Genomic DNA, 16,584 nt, shown 5'->3' with positions numbered 1-16,584 from the left:
GAAAGAAAATGTATTTCTTAAGTTTCTTAATTCACATGAAATCAAGAAGTCAAAAGATATTCAAATCAAATACATTTTTGGAAACAAAAGCAGGGTATTATCCATATTGAATCATTAAATTATATATTCATTCAGTCAACAGATGTTAATTAAATTGCTATTATTGTGGCATGATCTCAGCTCACTGCAACCTTCACCTCCCAGGGTCAAGTGATTCTCCTGCCTCAGCCTCCTGAGTAGCTGGGACTACAGGCATGTTCCACCATGCCAAACTAATTTTTGTATTTTTAGTAGAGACAGGGTTTCATCATATTGGTTAGGGTGGTCTCAAACTCCTGACCTCGTGATCCGCCCATCTCAGCCTCCAAAAATGCTGGGATAACAGGCGTGAGCCACCGCACCCAGCCTGTATCTTTTAAAATATATATAAGTTGTGATGACTAGATTAAATAGGATACATTAAATGTAACCTAAGTAGACAAAAGAAGGTGGATTGTTTAAAGTACCATTTCACTAGTATATTGTAAAGTAACATTTACTTTTTCAAAGCTACAGTTGACTTGCACTGTTTATACAGTACTACAATGTTTACATTTAAATTTTTTTTACAAGTTTATTGTGTGGTTCTTGTTAAATACTTGTAGAAATATAAGCAGAAAATGTGACACTCATTTCTGTTCCATTCCGTTCTATTTAATTCAATTGGTCCTTTATCTCAGCCATTGACATAGATGGTAAACCAAGGATGAAAAACACATTTGTAGTAGAGTAATTTAATTATATAATAAAACCTCTTTCATTTAATTTTTGTAGCCACATATTTATTTTTTAAGTGCCATAAAATATTTAAAAATACCATACTTTCCTTATTAAACAGAAAATTATGTCCCAGAATATTGTCTTAGTTAAGAATTTCATACTTGGCAATCACTTTCATGAAAGATAAAAGTCAGACTTCCAGACTTAATTTGAGGAAGTAGCAGAAATGATAATACAGTTTTATTAATAAACTGATTCTTCAATTTTCAGAATGTTACCAGACAGAAAATTCTAATTAACCCTAAATGCTATCTAAGAGCCACACACTAATTAAAGCTAAAACAGAACTGACATTCATCATGTGAAAAGTGACATGGAAAATACAATATAAGACCAGAAGGTGAAAACACATTTGAATAAGTTTGTAAAAACTTAGAAAAAGATTTGTAATAATTAGTTGAATATTTTTGTCATCTACTGATATAATAAGCCAAAAAAAATGAAATGGGCAGGAAGTTTTTAATATTTAAATACATTAAATAGTATACATAAATTTAGGGATAACATTCTGAAAATATTAGCAAATTCTTTCAACATTGAAGACACTTAAAATTCCCAAGCATTTGAATTTATATAACTTTGCTTTTTAGCGAAGAAATTATATTCTATTGCTAATTACCAGAAAATCCAAATTCCCTCAAATTTTCAATTATCTTTTATAATAAAAGAAACATTTTGTTGTGTTCAACTTTTGAAAGATTTTAATCAGAGTGAGTTTATAAAAATATTTTTATAGGTAAAATAAAGTTTTAAAAAGAGGTTAATTTGATAGGCTCTATTTTAACATTATTTTTCAGTTTCATTGTCTATGTTTTTAAAAATATGAACATTTTATAGTACAAAAATCAAGTTATTTTGAACCCATAACTATTTAAAGGTATGTCTTTTTGGTATCAGTAGAGGTTGGTTTTTATTAAATAGGTAAGCTTCTAATTTTAAATCATGATGCTTATAGCTTTGAATGTAGAAATGTGTTACATGCCCATTAAATAGGAATCTATTATTGCGATCAAAAATAAATATACAAAAATAATGGGTTTAATGTACATTTGGCTCACAATATAGGAAGTATCTCTTTCCTTGTTCTGTGATAACCAACGTAATATCATCATTAACACAATTACATTTTCAATCTGCCTAGATGAATTTTATTTAAAATATACTCTTTGTATCATTTAAATAACTGCTGAGTAGGAATATGAACAAAATTACTTTGCTGGAGAACAGAGAAAAGAAAAAATGGCAATATAGAAAATTGAGAAAACAGGGAAAATGACTAGATTAAGGCAATTCTATTTTCAGATCATATGCATCTGAAAAGACTGTGGTAAACAGTAAGGGAATTGTTAGGTTTGGAAACAGCAGTTATTGTCCAAAAGGTTAGCTATAAATATCAGTAGCCAGTATGCAGAGATAATATACAAATTACACATTAGCCTATTCATTCACATTTAAGCACGCAGGAAGTGAGAGGGAAATTGCTTTTGAATGACAAATGTCTTTAAATATTAGAAAAATGCATTTGACTGATGGCAAAAAATTTGTACTCAATTTCTGTGCTGCTGAACATCTGATATTTTATATCTGGAAAATAGGCTTTATGGGAAACAAAAAGGTATGTCTATTTTGGTGATACAGGAGAGTGGAAGAATGAGAGATATGAAGAAAGGGAGCTAATTTGTAACTTTTACTTTTTTCTTTATTATGATAAAAAATGAAGAGAGAGAAAACCATTTTCAGAATATCTTCTTGGAATAATAAAACAAAATGTCAAGTTTTCCCAAGTTCTTTATGCTGCTCTCCAAAAAACAAATTCTTTACGGCAATACCCTATCCAGAAATAGTATCCTTGGAAACACGTAATTCTCCAAAAACACTTCTTAAGGTTTTTTTCAAAATTCTTATTGTATCTTTAAGCTTGCTCTGTGCTGTGCATGAATTGTTAATTGACTAACTAGATGGAGGAACCAAACTATGTCAGCTGTCCTCAATCCTGGCTGCATATTGGAATCACCTGTTGAGGCTTTCGAACCTGTTACATCCCGCCTCCAGAGATTCTGACTTGACTTGATTGGTTTAAGGCTCAGCCACTGGGAGTTCTATAAAGCTCCAAAGGTAACTGTATTGTAAGGTTGCCAGGGACTGATGTTTAGGTCGTGATGGGGGAAGGGTGATGAGAGGGAGCACTTGCTATATTGAATGAATGGGTGAATATCTAATTGATGGAATAAAGGTGGGGGAAATAATTTTGAGTGTAGGGAACATATGATAGGGGTCATTGAAAGAAGAAACATCTTTCCAGACCTGCTTACCTCCGTCCTCCCCTGCACAGCCTGGCCTGAGCTGCATCCTTAAACCATCTGTGCTTGGTGGCCTAGAATCTAGAAAGCGTGACGCCTACCTACAATGGAGGTAAGAAATATCTTTGCCATGGGGTAGTGAGAGGAAGCCCTGTACACATACTTCCGCTTTTAAGTTCCATGATTTTTAACATTATGCTTTTGTGAATGTTTTAAGTACTTACAGAGATTACTTTTCTCGGATTCTCTCTCCTTTTACAACCAGAGCTGTAACTTCGGTGAGTGGTTTAGTTTCACGTGACATTTGGGTGACTTATCATCAGTAGCTTACTGAGTATCTAACATAAGGCAAGAGCAGGGATCGCTAAAGCAGACTTTTAGCCCCACAACAGATTTACGTAAATAGGAATTCCTAGGTAGCTGCTTAGGAATTTGTTTAAAAATAAGTTCCCCAGGAATTCTAACCTCGAAATGAGAGAGTCCTTCTTATCGTATAAAAAAAATTCAGACATTATAAAAGATAAACTATTCCAATTTTTGATCCTGTAAGGATGAGAAATTTCCACCCATAAGCAAAGACAAATGAAAAAATAGAAAGCCAAAATCCAATGGTAAAATGAATCAATGATATGAACAGGCAGTTTATATTAAATGACATACATACCAAATGGTTTCTAAACATGCGAAAATATGTTAAACTTCAACTCATAATGAGATCATTGTAAATTTAAAACATACTGAAATACTACTTATCAAAATGTCAAAAATTCCAGTCTGATAATGCACTGTCTTGGCTAGACTGAAGGCAAACAGGCATCTCTTAGACTTTGTTGGTGGGAGTGTAAATTGGTGCAATTCTTACAGAGAATAACATGGTGCTATCATTTAAGACTGTAAGTGCATATGTTCTTAGACCCAGCAAATCTTCCTTCTAAGGATTTTTCTGTTATTTCAGAAAAGTGTAGATTTTCTTTCATATTTTTAAATTCCATAATACTATGTCTGGTTGTGAAGTTTTCCTTATCTTTCCTATGTCTCTTTAAGGCCTTTCAGTATTATCTTTCTGTAAAACTTACCTTTATTATTTCTTCAAATAGTCTCTTCTTGTCTTATTGTTTTCCTTTTTCATTGTAACTCTATTATCTCAGTTTTGGAAATTCTACATCTGTACTCCATATTTCCGAGCTTTCTTTTTCTATTTTCTGTAAGAAGAATATTTTCTGCTGAATTCAAGTAACTTAAAAGCTGTTATCCAAACAATCTTACTATTATTATATCTGTACTGTACTTCTCAACCCAAGTGCCTTGGTTTCCCCAAAGTTTGTCACAGGTTTTTGTTAGATTCTTTGATCCATGTTTTCCTCTTTTTGTTTCCTGTTTTGTTTTTGTCTGTTGTTTCACCATAGCTGTTTTGGGAAAAAGGAATTAACAGCTTGGACTAGTACAATATCTACTAAGGGCCCCAGGTGATTCTCAAGTATAGTGCACTAAAATGCAAGAACCTCTCTTTTGAAATTTGAACTAATGCATAAATTATATTTTCATAGACAATTGGATCTGGCTTCAAATTCGAGCTCTGTCTTATATTGACTGCATTGGGCTTAGCATAATTACTTAACATTTCTAAGGTTCTTTCCTCAACAATCAAATAAAATTATTATTTACCTTGCCTGCCTCACCTAGTTGTCATGAGAATGAACAACAAATTCTGTAAGGCAAAATTAAGTAAGTTTGGTGGTGGTTATTTGGAAACCGAAAGTGAGAAGAGCAGAATAGTAAAAAATTTAACTATACTCCCAATAAAGACATCCTGATGATCTGAGGATGTTCATATGCTTTTCTACTGATCAGTGCCTCTCATTGATTGTTAAAATGAGTAAAATGAATGAATCAGCCATTCAGTGTAGTGCTCATCATTCACAGATAAGCAGCCAGGCTAGAGCACTGGTAAGACCATAGATAATCATATATTCTGTCAAGTTTCTTCTCATACTCCAGAGCAATTTCACAGCATTGTTTATGGATGATGAATGAGGCTGAAATGATTCAGTGAGCTGTGCAGTGGTATTGTATGGCTGTAGAAATGACCACTTGAATGTCCATTTCTTAACTAGCCAGATGTAGAGCCAATGGATGTCAGACAGATTGCTTTTGACAAGCCAGTAATCAAATCTGTGTTTGGGACCAAGAAGCCAAATAGCAGAAAATGCAATGTCATTAATGTCTTTTAGAGAAATACCATAGTGGGTGTCAATCATACAGAAAGCACATGAACTGATAAGTATGTACTCATCTAGGAAAGGCTACCAGGCTATGTCCCAGAAGACCTCACCAAACCCCTTGGCGGCCACTGTTTGTTTGTTCATTTCTGAAGGCTAGATCTGTTTCTCAGCCTTGCAGCTCAGAAACTTGACATTTTCTTTTTCCTTTGTTTTTTTGTTTAGCACTCCTGCCCACATCTCAGGGGCAAACTTCATTAAACTTCAAAATTGATGTATACACCTTGAATATTAATTTGTTAATTTATGGGAGGAGATTATAGTGCATATGGGCAGCACATTTTTTTTCCTTGTAGGAAGAACTACATGGAAAGCTAAATAATAATGGCAAGACTGCTTAGTAAATATAGAATCGTAGAAAAGAAAGCTAGCTAGGAGAATCGGAGTCAGGTAATCTGATGCGTTTAGTTACACAGTAGAGATTTTCTTGGGAATGACCCCAGAATGACTGGAGTCCTTTGGCTATGGCCACTTCCACTGGACAATGGTTAGACAGACACTGCCAATGTTCAACTCAGTGTCTTTTGGACTCTTTTTTGAAAGAAAACCTCAAGGGCAGATAGGGTTTAAGGTGGGTCTCTTAGGAATCCAATGGTAACATTTCTAAGTGGATCAGAAGGCCAGGATATAACCCCAGAGGGAAGGAAAGAAAAAGAAATTGGCCAATAAACAATTGCCTGACTTTCCAGAATTAATTTTATTTAAAAATTATATTAAGTGAGCAATAAAACACTTATAATATGTCAATCACTGTGTGCTAAGTGCTCCAGATATAGGGTATTTAAGATAAATATTAACCTTAAAGAGCTTACAGTCTAAATGGGGGATAAATCATTTCAACAATGCACTCAATACAGGTGAACAGAAATTGAATAGCAGTAGTCCACAGTAGGAAGAATATTCTGCTTTTTATCTACCTAATCTAAAATTCTCTTGTCTCTTAATGAAACCAAATTTGGGTTCCTATGCGATCTTTTGCTTTTATCTTCTGCTAGTGTTCAAGTTTCCTAACATAGGAAGGAGTGCAGACAATGCTGGGTACAAGCATGAGCTGTGTCTGTATTAATAATAAGCCAGAGTCTTCACAGATGATGAAGTTTAGCCCAACTGGAGCTCTACCTCCTCCACACTTTTTTTTGAGCTTAATTCATGTTCCAGTGGATGCTCACCTTCCCAGGAGTTGATGCTCTGTGCCTCATCACCTGACTTTAAACTCCTATTTTAGGATCTAAACAGCTGGGTCTGTATAAACTTGATCCGGAAAGAATCAGAAAAATATATTTCTACTGAAAAAAAATCAAAAGGTTTTTAATTAGAGTAAAGCTTACAGTACTGATAGACTGACTCAATGTGATTCAATTACTTATTTTGTGGACAGAAGGGGCAGAGTTGCTCCCCCTCAACCTTTTCTCCACTTTGTGGGAATATTGCTAAGAAGGCACAGACATGACCTGTTGCCTCGGAAAACTGCCCAGTGGACTGACATCATGGGAATTTGCTGAGCCTGTTTTGTGGAGGTCATCTAATTCTCAACATAAGGGTTTTGAGCAGGAAACCCTCTATATTTCTTTGATAACGAACCCAAAATCACCAGCCCAAAAAATCGACACTGCATTTCATTAACACAGCTTTCCCAGAAAACAGCCTGATGCCAGGCAACCACTAGTATTGCTTTTATAATCTGAGCTGGCTCACATAAAGTCTGTGAAGTTCTGTCCCAAGTGTGTTACTATCAGTCTGCAGCACAGAGCCTCTAACTCGTAGTTTCAAGCAGTTTTTAAATTCTTCCTTAGCAAAACGTTGCTGTTTCTATATCAATGGTATATCATCTCTAGAGCCCTGTGGGAAAAACAAATAGAATTCTCAACCCTATGAGAAATAGCCAAACATGTAATATAGATACAATGAAAATTGTGTCTTATTGTGAAAAAGGTCTTAGCCATAAACTTAAAATATATTATTAGCTTGTAATTACTACTACTGCACTATTAGGAGTATGATGTGAATATTTTTAGAATGCTAACTCAAAATTTTTTCTGTAACAAGGTTGGCTCTAATAACTACAACTAATATTCACTTATCAATAAATATATGCCAGTCAATACTTTAATTCTTTATATATTAACTGATTTCTTCCTGACTTTTTGTAAATGAGGAAACTGAAAAACAGATGTTCCATACTTGCCCAGATCACACAGCAACTGGCTGAGCTGGGATTTTAATCCAGATAATCTGCTGGAGGTAGATTCTATACCTTTAATCTCTGAGTAATTTTATAGTACTGAGTCAAATTTCAGTGTACACAGATTGTATTACATAATGGAAGCAGTAAGTTATTACTGAATAAGTATAAATGAGTTTAAAAAGCATTGATGAGAGCAGGTGGGTTTTTTTTTTTTTTTTTTTGGCAGCATTTTTCTCTGTCATCCAGGTTGGAGGGCAGTAGTACCTTCTCAACTCACTGCAGCCTTGAACTCCTGGGCTCAAAAGCTTCTTCTGCCTCAGCCTCCCAAAGTAGCAGGAAGGGCAGGCATGTACCCCCACACTTGGCTATTTTTTAAATGTTTTGAAGAAACAAGGTCTCACTATGTTGTCCCAGCTGGTGTCAAACTCCTGGAGCTCAAGAAGTTCCCTTGCCTCAGCTTCCTAAAGTGCTGGGATTACAGGCATGAGCCACTGAACCAAGCCAACATTTTCTTTAACAACCTTCTTTTTTTAAAAAATAGATTTTAAAGAATATTTAAAATATCTTTATTTTCAACCTGTCACAAACTCACAAAATAGTTACAAGTCTAGTATAAAAGCCTTTTTCCCCCTTAAACCACTTTCTTCATTCTCTTACACATACACAATACAGCCATCAAAACAAGTAAATACAGTTGTATGCTGAAAAACATTACTTTGATAATTCCCAGGCCCCATTCAAATTCCAATCGTGCCAATAATGTCCTTTATAGAAAAAAAAATAATGTATTAAATTTAGTTGCCATATTTATTTCTTATAGGATTTTTGGCATTTTTATTCACATTAAAATGGGTTTATATTTTCTTCTCTCTACTTCAATGGTTTTGGTGTTAAGGACTAGATTTATATGTCTGGTTGCTGCTCTTCTTTTTCAGGTCTTTGAGTTTTGAATTTAATAAAAGGATTATTTTTTCTTTCATATTGGTAAAATTTGTTCATTAAATCTCAGCATGTGTGAGATTATTTTTTGTGTGTGGTAAGAAAATTTGGTTTCCCACAAAGTACTAGTTTTTATTTTGTTGGCAATTTTCCTCTTTTCTATGTTATTGATATCTGCACATTTCTTTATTACTTACTGCCTTCATTTTAATTACCTTTTTGTTCTATTTTTAGCTGTCTTAGTAGAATGCATAGGTTACTTTAATCATTCCTCATTTTTAAAACTAATGTATTCCCCTAAATTTACCTATTAGTACTGTTTGTTGTGTCTCCCATATTTTGGACTACTTTCGTTGTCGGTAAGTTCAAAATATTTTATAATTTTCATTGTGATTAATATTGTATGTTACTTGGGAGGCCATTTATTAGACTCTAGGCATATATTTATTAACTTAAATAACTTCTGAGTTTTAATTTTAATGTACTTGAATTTTGATCATATGACATGGTATATATTGATATTGATTCTTTTAAATTTTTTGAGAATTAGTGATCTAGTAATGTGGTTAATTTTTGTAAAAATTTTCTTAGGTCCATGAATGGGTGTATATTCTCTGATTTGGAAGTGTCAAGTTATATGTGCATGACAGGGGTTGGGGAAGAGGAAAACAGAGAAAAAGAGAGACATAGATTACTCATGATAATTTTGTTATTCAGATCTTTATAATCTTTACTATTTTTGTCCATAAAAGTCCTATTAACTTTTATTGGATATTTGTCAGTATATCTTTGTGAATCTGTCAGTTTTTACTTAGTATCTTTCATACTTTTTTATTATATTAAAAAGTAGTGTTCTTCATTATCCCTACTAAAATTTATATACTTTCTATTTTGTCTGATATCAATATTATATTCCAGATTCCTTTTAGTTGACATTTGTCTGATGTATCTGCTGTTGTAACTTTATTTTCAATCTTTCAATGTGATTTGATATATGTCTCTTGGAAAAAATATGAGGATTTTTTTCATTTAATTTGATTATATGTTTTATGCATGATTTTAATATCTATACATATTTACCATGATTACTGATATACTTTTACTTATCTCTATAATTTTACTTGGTGTTGTTATGTTGACATCCATTTTTATAACCCCTTCCTCCTACCATTACCTGCTGTCTGTTCTATATTCCCTTACTTTTCCTATGCAGATTTGAAAACTATAAACTTTGTATTTTAAAAAACTGTTGCATTTAACTTCATGATTAACTGTATATTTTTACAATCAAGTCAATAGTTGGTAATGTCATTCTCCTCCTGGCCTAGACAAAATGTTTATCCTTACCCCATACATGCTTATCATCTCATTACGATTCTTTAGAATTTTAATTATCTGTTTTAGCTGAACATTTTAGTTATGTGTAGAATTGATAATCTATTATATATACTAACTAAAAAATAATTTTAGTACTCACCGTTCCTTGATGCAATTCATGCATTCTCTCAGCTTTTATTTTTCATTGCCTTCACTCTTGAAATAGTTTAGATCGGTTGACAGTTATTTCCATAGGAACTTTAAACACTCAATCTTCTGGTATTGAGAAGTTATTGTTCACCTAAAAGTCAAACTGTTGGTAAACCTGGTTGCTCTTCAGACTTTATGTTCATTGTTGATATTCTACATTTTCATTATGATATGGATTGGTATAGATTTATTATTATTTATGTGCATAATATTCAAGATTTTTTTCTGCGAGGATCCATTTTTTCTGGAAAGCTATCAGTGATTACGTATTCAAATAGTGCTTTTCCATCATTCTCAATATTGTTTCTTTGACACTCTTAATCAGTGCTGTTTGATAGGAATATAATATAATTTCTGCATATGTCCTTTAAATTTTTCTGTAATCACAATAAGCAACAACAACAAAAAAACAAATGGAATTAATTTTAATAAATTTAACAAAATATGTAAAAAAATATAGTCATCTTACATGCAATCAGTAATTTTTTTTATAGATAGTGCTATAGACTGAATGTTTGTATCATTTCCAAATTACATGTTCAAAACATGACTCCCAAGGTGATGATATTAGGAGGTAGGGTCTCTGAGGGTGATTAGGTTATGGGGACAAATCCTCTTGAATGAGATTAGGGCCTTTATAAAAAAAGATGCTCAAGTACTTCCTTGCCCCTTTATTTATGTGAAGACACAGCAAGAAAAGGGCCATTTGTGAACCAGGAAGTGGAGCCTCACAAGACTCTCAATCACTGACACCTTGATCTAAGAATTCTCAGTCTCCATAATGGTGAGAAAAAAATTTCCTTTGTTTATGAGACACCAGTCTATGGCATTTTTATTATAGAAGTCTGAATGAACTAAGTACATAAAGACAAAATCTGCTGTGTATTTTATACTTGTAGCACACCTGAATGTGAATGTCAACTTTTCAACAGTTGAAGTAAAATGTTTTCTTCCCAAATCAGTAAAGTTGTATTCAACAGAAAAATATTGTACAATGATCTCATTTTTAAACAAATAATTAAAATTAAAAAAATTTAATTTCACAATTCAGTAGCTACATGGGGCTAGTATTGAAGACTACAATCTTAGATGAATATTAGAGAAATTCAATCAATCTTTTTTCTTAACTCCTGATTCATAGTTTTGAAATCTCATTTTAACTGGATTGATCTAACTGCAGTGTTGAGAACAGAGTGTAGAGGGAACGAAGTGAAAGCCGGGAATTGAGTCATGCATCTATTGCAATCAGCCTGGTAAGAGATGGTGTTTGGAACAAGGTCATAGGAAAGTGGTTAGATTCTGGATAAATTTTGAAGTTGAATACAATTTTTGAATGGATTGAACATGAGCTGTTAGAAAGACAGTCAAGGGTGACCTCAAAGTTTGAGCCTTAGCTTCTGTGAAAAATGGGAAGAACATGTTTTAGGGGAAAGCTCTTTTGAGATGTCCTTTCAATTTACAAGTGGAAATACTGGGTTGGGAATTTGGATACATCACTCTGGATTTCAGAGAATATGTTCTGTGAACATATTCTCAGTCTAATGTGTCCTGATGTTTTCTGACTGACTCAGTTTACCCTAGATCATCCCTTGTAGGATCTGTTAGTCATGCTGATGTTTTTCTGTAATGCAAAACTATACCTATCTTGCGACCTAAACCCTCATGCTATCTTACTATGCAACATGTAGATGATCTTAAAAATCCGTGTTTCTCAATTTATTAACATGTTATATATTGTAAACTTAAGATGGCACAATTATATTTTGAACAGAGATTTTTGAAGGTGGTACTACAAAAATGTGGGTCAACAGTAATAATGATGTGACATAACAAGAGATATTTAAAAACAGTAAAAGTATTTGTGTCCTTAAATCTTTCTAGATAAACAGCTATATTCTTTTTAAAAAATAGACTTTAATTTTTAAAGCAGTTTTAGGTACATAGCAAATTGAACAAAAGACATACTGATTGTTCATATACCCTTGGCCTGAAACAGTCCCAATTACCATGTACTGGAATGGTACATTTGTTATAATCGATGAGCCTACATTTACCCGTTATTATCACTCAAAGATCATAGTTTATGTTAGGGTCCATTCTTGGTGTTTACATTCTGTGTGTTTGGACAAAAGTCTAATGATGTGTACACAACATTATAATAACATTGAGTATATTCACTGCCCTAAAAATCATCTGTGCACAGTCCATTCATCCTCCTTTCCCTTAACACCTGGCAACCAGTGTACTTTTTAACTGTTTAGGTAGTTTGTCTTTTACAGAATGTCAAATAGTTGGAATCATACAGTATGTAGCCTTTTCAGGTTGTGTTTTGTTTTTCACTTAGTAATATGCATTTAATATTCCTCCATGTCTTTCGTGGCTTGATAGCTCATTTATTTTTAGCTCTGAGTAGTTTTCTCTTATCTGGAGGTATCAGAGTTTATCCATTCACCTACTGAATGACAGCTTGGTTTCTTCCAAGTTTTATCAATTATGAATAAAGTTGCTACAAACATGTATGTCCACTTTGTGTGTGTGTGTGTGTGTGTGTGTGTGTGTGTACATAAGTTTTTAACTCATTTGTGTAAATATCAAGGAGCACTATTGGTGGGTCATATGGCAGAACAGGTCAAGTTTTGCAAGAAACTACCAAACTATCTTCCAAAGTGGCTACACCATTTGGCATTCCCACCAGCAATGAATGAGAGATTTTCTGTTGTTCTATGTCCTTGTCAGTATTTCGTTTGTCAGCATTCTGAATTTTGGCCATTCTAATACTGTGAGTATGTAGTAACATCTTGTTTTAATTTGCATTCCCCTGCTGACAGATGATGAGGAGCAGCTTTTCATATGCTTATTTGACATCTATACATCTTCTCTGGTGAGATGTCTGTTAAGGTGTAGCCCACTTGCTGCAATTGACTGTGTTTTCTTATTGTTGAATTTTAAGAGTTCTCTGTATATTTTGGATAATAGCCCTTTATCAGACATATCTTTTCATATTTTATACCATTTTGCGCCTTATTTTTTTATTCTCTTGACAGTGTCATAGAACCGAAAAATTTAATTTCAGAGGTTCAGCTTATCGATTCTTAGTTTCATGAACTGTGCTTTTTGTGTTATATCTAAAAAGTTATCACCAAACTCTAGATCACCTGTATTTTTTACCTCTGTTATCTTCAAGGATTTTTATAGTTCTGCATTTTACATTTAGGTCTGCGATCCACTTTGAGTTAATGTTTATGAAGGGTGTAAAGTCTCTGTTGAGATGTATTTTTTTGCATGTGTATGTACAGTTGTTCCAGCACCATTTGTTGATCATGTTTTCGTGAAAATGTTGCCTTTGTTCTTTTGTAACTGCTAACTTCTTGATGGGTTATTCCAATGTGAAAGAGTATGAACTGTAAATCTTGAAAGTGTTAAGATGGCAAATATTCTCTAAAGCAGCAGGAAATATAAGACTTTTCTAACCATATGGTAGGGGAAACTATCTTAGTGGGAAGAAAAGGGAATAGTGAATTAGAGCACACTAATTAATCATGCCTCTGCACAGGGAGATTGTTATGTGATATTCCTTAGAGGCTTAGACTGTTTCATTACAAAGCTGCATAAGTTTCTTTCTACCAGACTAACCTATAGCACAAGTCTGTGGCCTAAGATATTTCTTTTGATGATAGCTAGCACAGCCTTGTCAGAATGGGTATCTTTGAATACCAGCTAGAATGATGGATATTTAATTTAATGTAATTATTCTGTTGCCTAGGAGGTATAAATTGAATGCAGTAATATTTGGCATTCTCGGAGCTCATTTCTATAAATCTGCCTGAGAAATATTGTGCTAGAAAAAAAAAATGAAAAATACAGATTAACACCTATCGAGCTAAAAGTATGTCAGCCAGTTTTAACTGTTAACAAAAAACCTTAGTTATCCCAGAAGCTATTGAAACTTTGCATAGCAAAGCGGACATTAAAGAGACATCGGAGTAGAATAAATTAGATGAAAAAGGCAGGCTAAAGACTGTTACCTCTCCTAATACAGTGCTATAGTAGGTTCACAATTTTCTACAGTTTGACACTTGTAGTTAAAGTATAAACTAAGCTGCTATAATAGAGGCCTCAAATGGAGGAGCTTAAATAGAATAGGTGTTTGAATAATTTTTATATAAATATTCTGCTCCAGGAAACTACCCAGGGACAGATTGAATATTCTCCTTTGTCAGCCTCAACATGTGACTTCCATCTCTAGAAGGTGGCAAATCCCATTGTCCCCATATGCCAGTGAATAAGAAAGAGAGAAAGGAAAGGAAATAGAGGTCCAGTAAGTACCGTGGAAATGCACATATTCCTGCTGCTCATGTTCCCTTGAGGAAAATTTGGTCACAATGCCACAGCTAAATGCAAGTGAGGCCAAGGAAATGTAGTCTAGCTGGGTGGCTTATATCTGCTCAGACATAACCGTGGGAGTGGGAGTGAGTTGTGAAAACAGGAGGAGGAAAAATGATCTGGGGGTCGACTCGTTCATGTCTGTTACAGTGTCAGTACAGAATTTAAGCAAACAATGTACACACACTTATATATATAATTTGAGGGCTTGTTTCTGTTGATTATAAGTAAAAGGATGTAAGTTACCAATCTTTAGAGATAATTTAACTCTTTAGGGAAACAGAAAATGATATAGAGCTTGAGGTGGTGTTAAAAAAAAAACAGAAAGAAACAGATAAATTACTCTCTTTTTCTACTGATTTCTGATTTCCATATTTACTTCTCCCTCTGGCACAATGCAGAAACAAAACTAGGTCAGTAAAAATGTTTCCATGGTATCTGAATTTTCTCTATTAAAACTAAAATACTGACACCTTTTGATGATCAGGATATCACCTACTTTAAGAAAAACAGCATCAGATTTAAATTTGGTGACATATTGGACAAAGAACATGTAATAATTAACTATTTCATATATATTTATATATAATACATATATTAAATCAATTTTGTTAGATCAACTAAGTATCTTTGTCTATAATCTGTGTAAATTTTAAGATAATCCATTTTCTTCAGGATATATGTTTCTGAGTCACAAAAGAGTATTTCTCTCGTTCTTCTTCTACCTGCTTTTTCTTTTTTTTTTTTTTTGTATCCCCTATCTACCTCAATTTTTTTCCCCAGATAATTCTAGGAGTTTCTGAAGCACTACCAGTGCATCAACACCTTTCTTTTATGGAAATTTTTAAAGCTTTTATTCTGATAAGGTATAGTTTCTGTCATGTTAGACCTAGTCTATATGTGGCACCGACTACTTTCTTCCCTTTAAGCTAAGATTTTTAGTGGTAAGTACATCTTTTATAGACAAACATTAAGGGGAGACAGACTGTAAGACCCTGGAGGCTCATTTTCTCTTTCTTTTCTAACAGCTTAGCAAAGAGCTGGCTCAGTAGGTCAGAGCTAGCTTAACTGATAAACAGGCTGATGATACCAGCTATTAACCTCCAAAGACTTTTTCTAATAAGCCCTGTTCTGGTGTCAGAAAGCTTCTGCTGTAATGTGCTGGTCTAGACATGTCCTGCTGCTGTAAATAAGTAGTGCATTACTGGGGTAGGTCTCTCAAGGAACCTTTTTCGTGGTGTTTCTTTTTCAATTATGCCTACCCTAAGTACAGCTCTACATGAGATCTCAATGACTCAGGGCATCATGTATGTTCTACTAGTTTGCTGTTTGTAAGTTGTTCCCCAATACAACCTTCCCCTGATATATGTATGAATTGGTATTATTGAGACGTGTTTTTAAGACCCTTTGTGTGATAATCATGGAAATAAGCACCAAACCACCAATGCCAACTGATGATGCCACAGACACCATCAATTTTCCAGGGCACTGCAATCTACCGGAGAAGATCCTAAAAACACCTCCACTGTGGCTGATGTTCTTTCATCACAAAGAATGTTATTCATGTCCCAGGAAACCTGCTACTGCTAATGCTTTCTACATGGAGTGTCCACTGAAATTGCAGTGGGAAAGCACATGAAGTTTTTAGTCATTCTGGTTTTTAAAGAGCCTTTTACCCAGGAACATTAGGTATGTTTCTAGGGGATTACTAGAGGATAAACTGATGTATGAGCTGCATGGTGCTCAAAATTTATGCCTCCTTTTTAAATGAGTTCTTGAGCTGAAGTTGTGTATCTCTCTTTAACCTAGACTGACTTTCCAGAAGGCATCATGAATCCCTGTGAGGCTGTCCCTCCAGATTGGTAGGCCTGCCTTTCCCTAAATCCTAGGGCTGATAGAGCTTCCACCTTGGGCTTAATTTCCGACATGTCCAACCAACCGCATTTGGTTGCTCCACTATCACCTGAAATGTAACACAAGAACAAAGTCATCCTCCATCACTACCCTAGTCATGAACTCTCTCTTCCTCCCAAGTTCTCTTCTAAAGTAAGAGCTAGACCAAAACCTGCTCAAGTTCCTTGATTCTACTCTGTTCTCTCACCAAACCCATCAAAGCTTACCTTCTAAGTATCTCTTAAACCCCTTCACAAAG

The sequence above is a fragment of the Callithrix jacchus genome, chromosome 11, assembly GCF_049354715.1.
Source record: "Callithrix jacchus isolate 240 chromosome 11, calJac240_pri, whole genome shotgun sequence".
Lineage (NCBI taxonomy): Eukaryota > Metazoa > Chordata > Mammalia > Primates > Cebidae > Callithrix > Callithrix jacchus.
The sequence above is the reverse complement of the archived record's forward strand: the minus strand, read 5'-3'. Positions refer to the sequence as shown.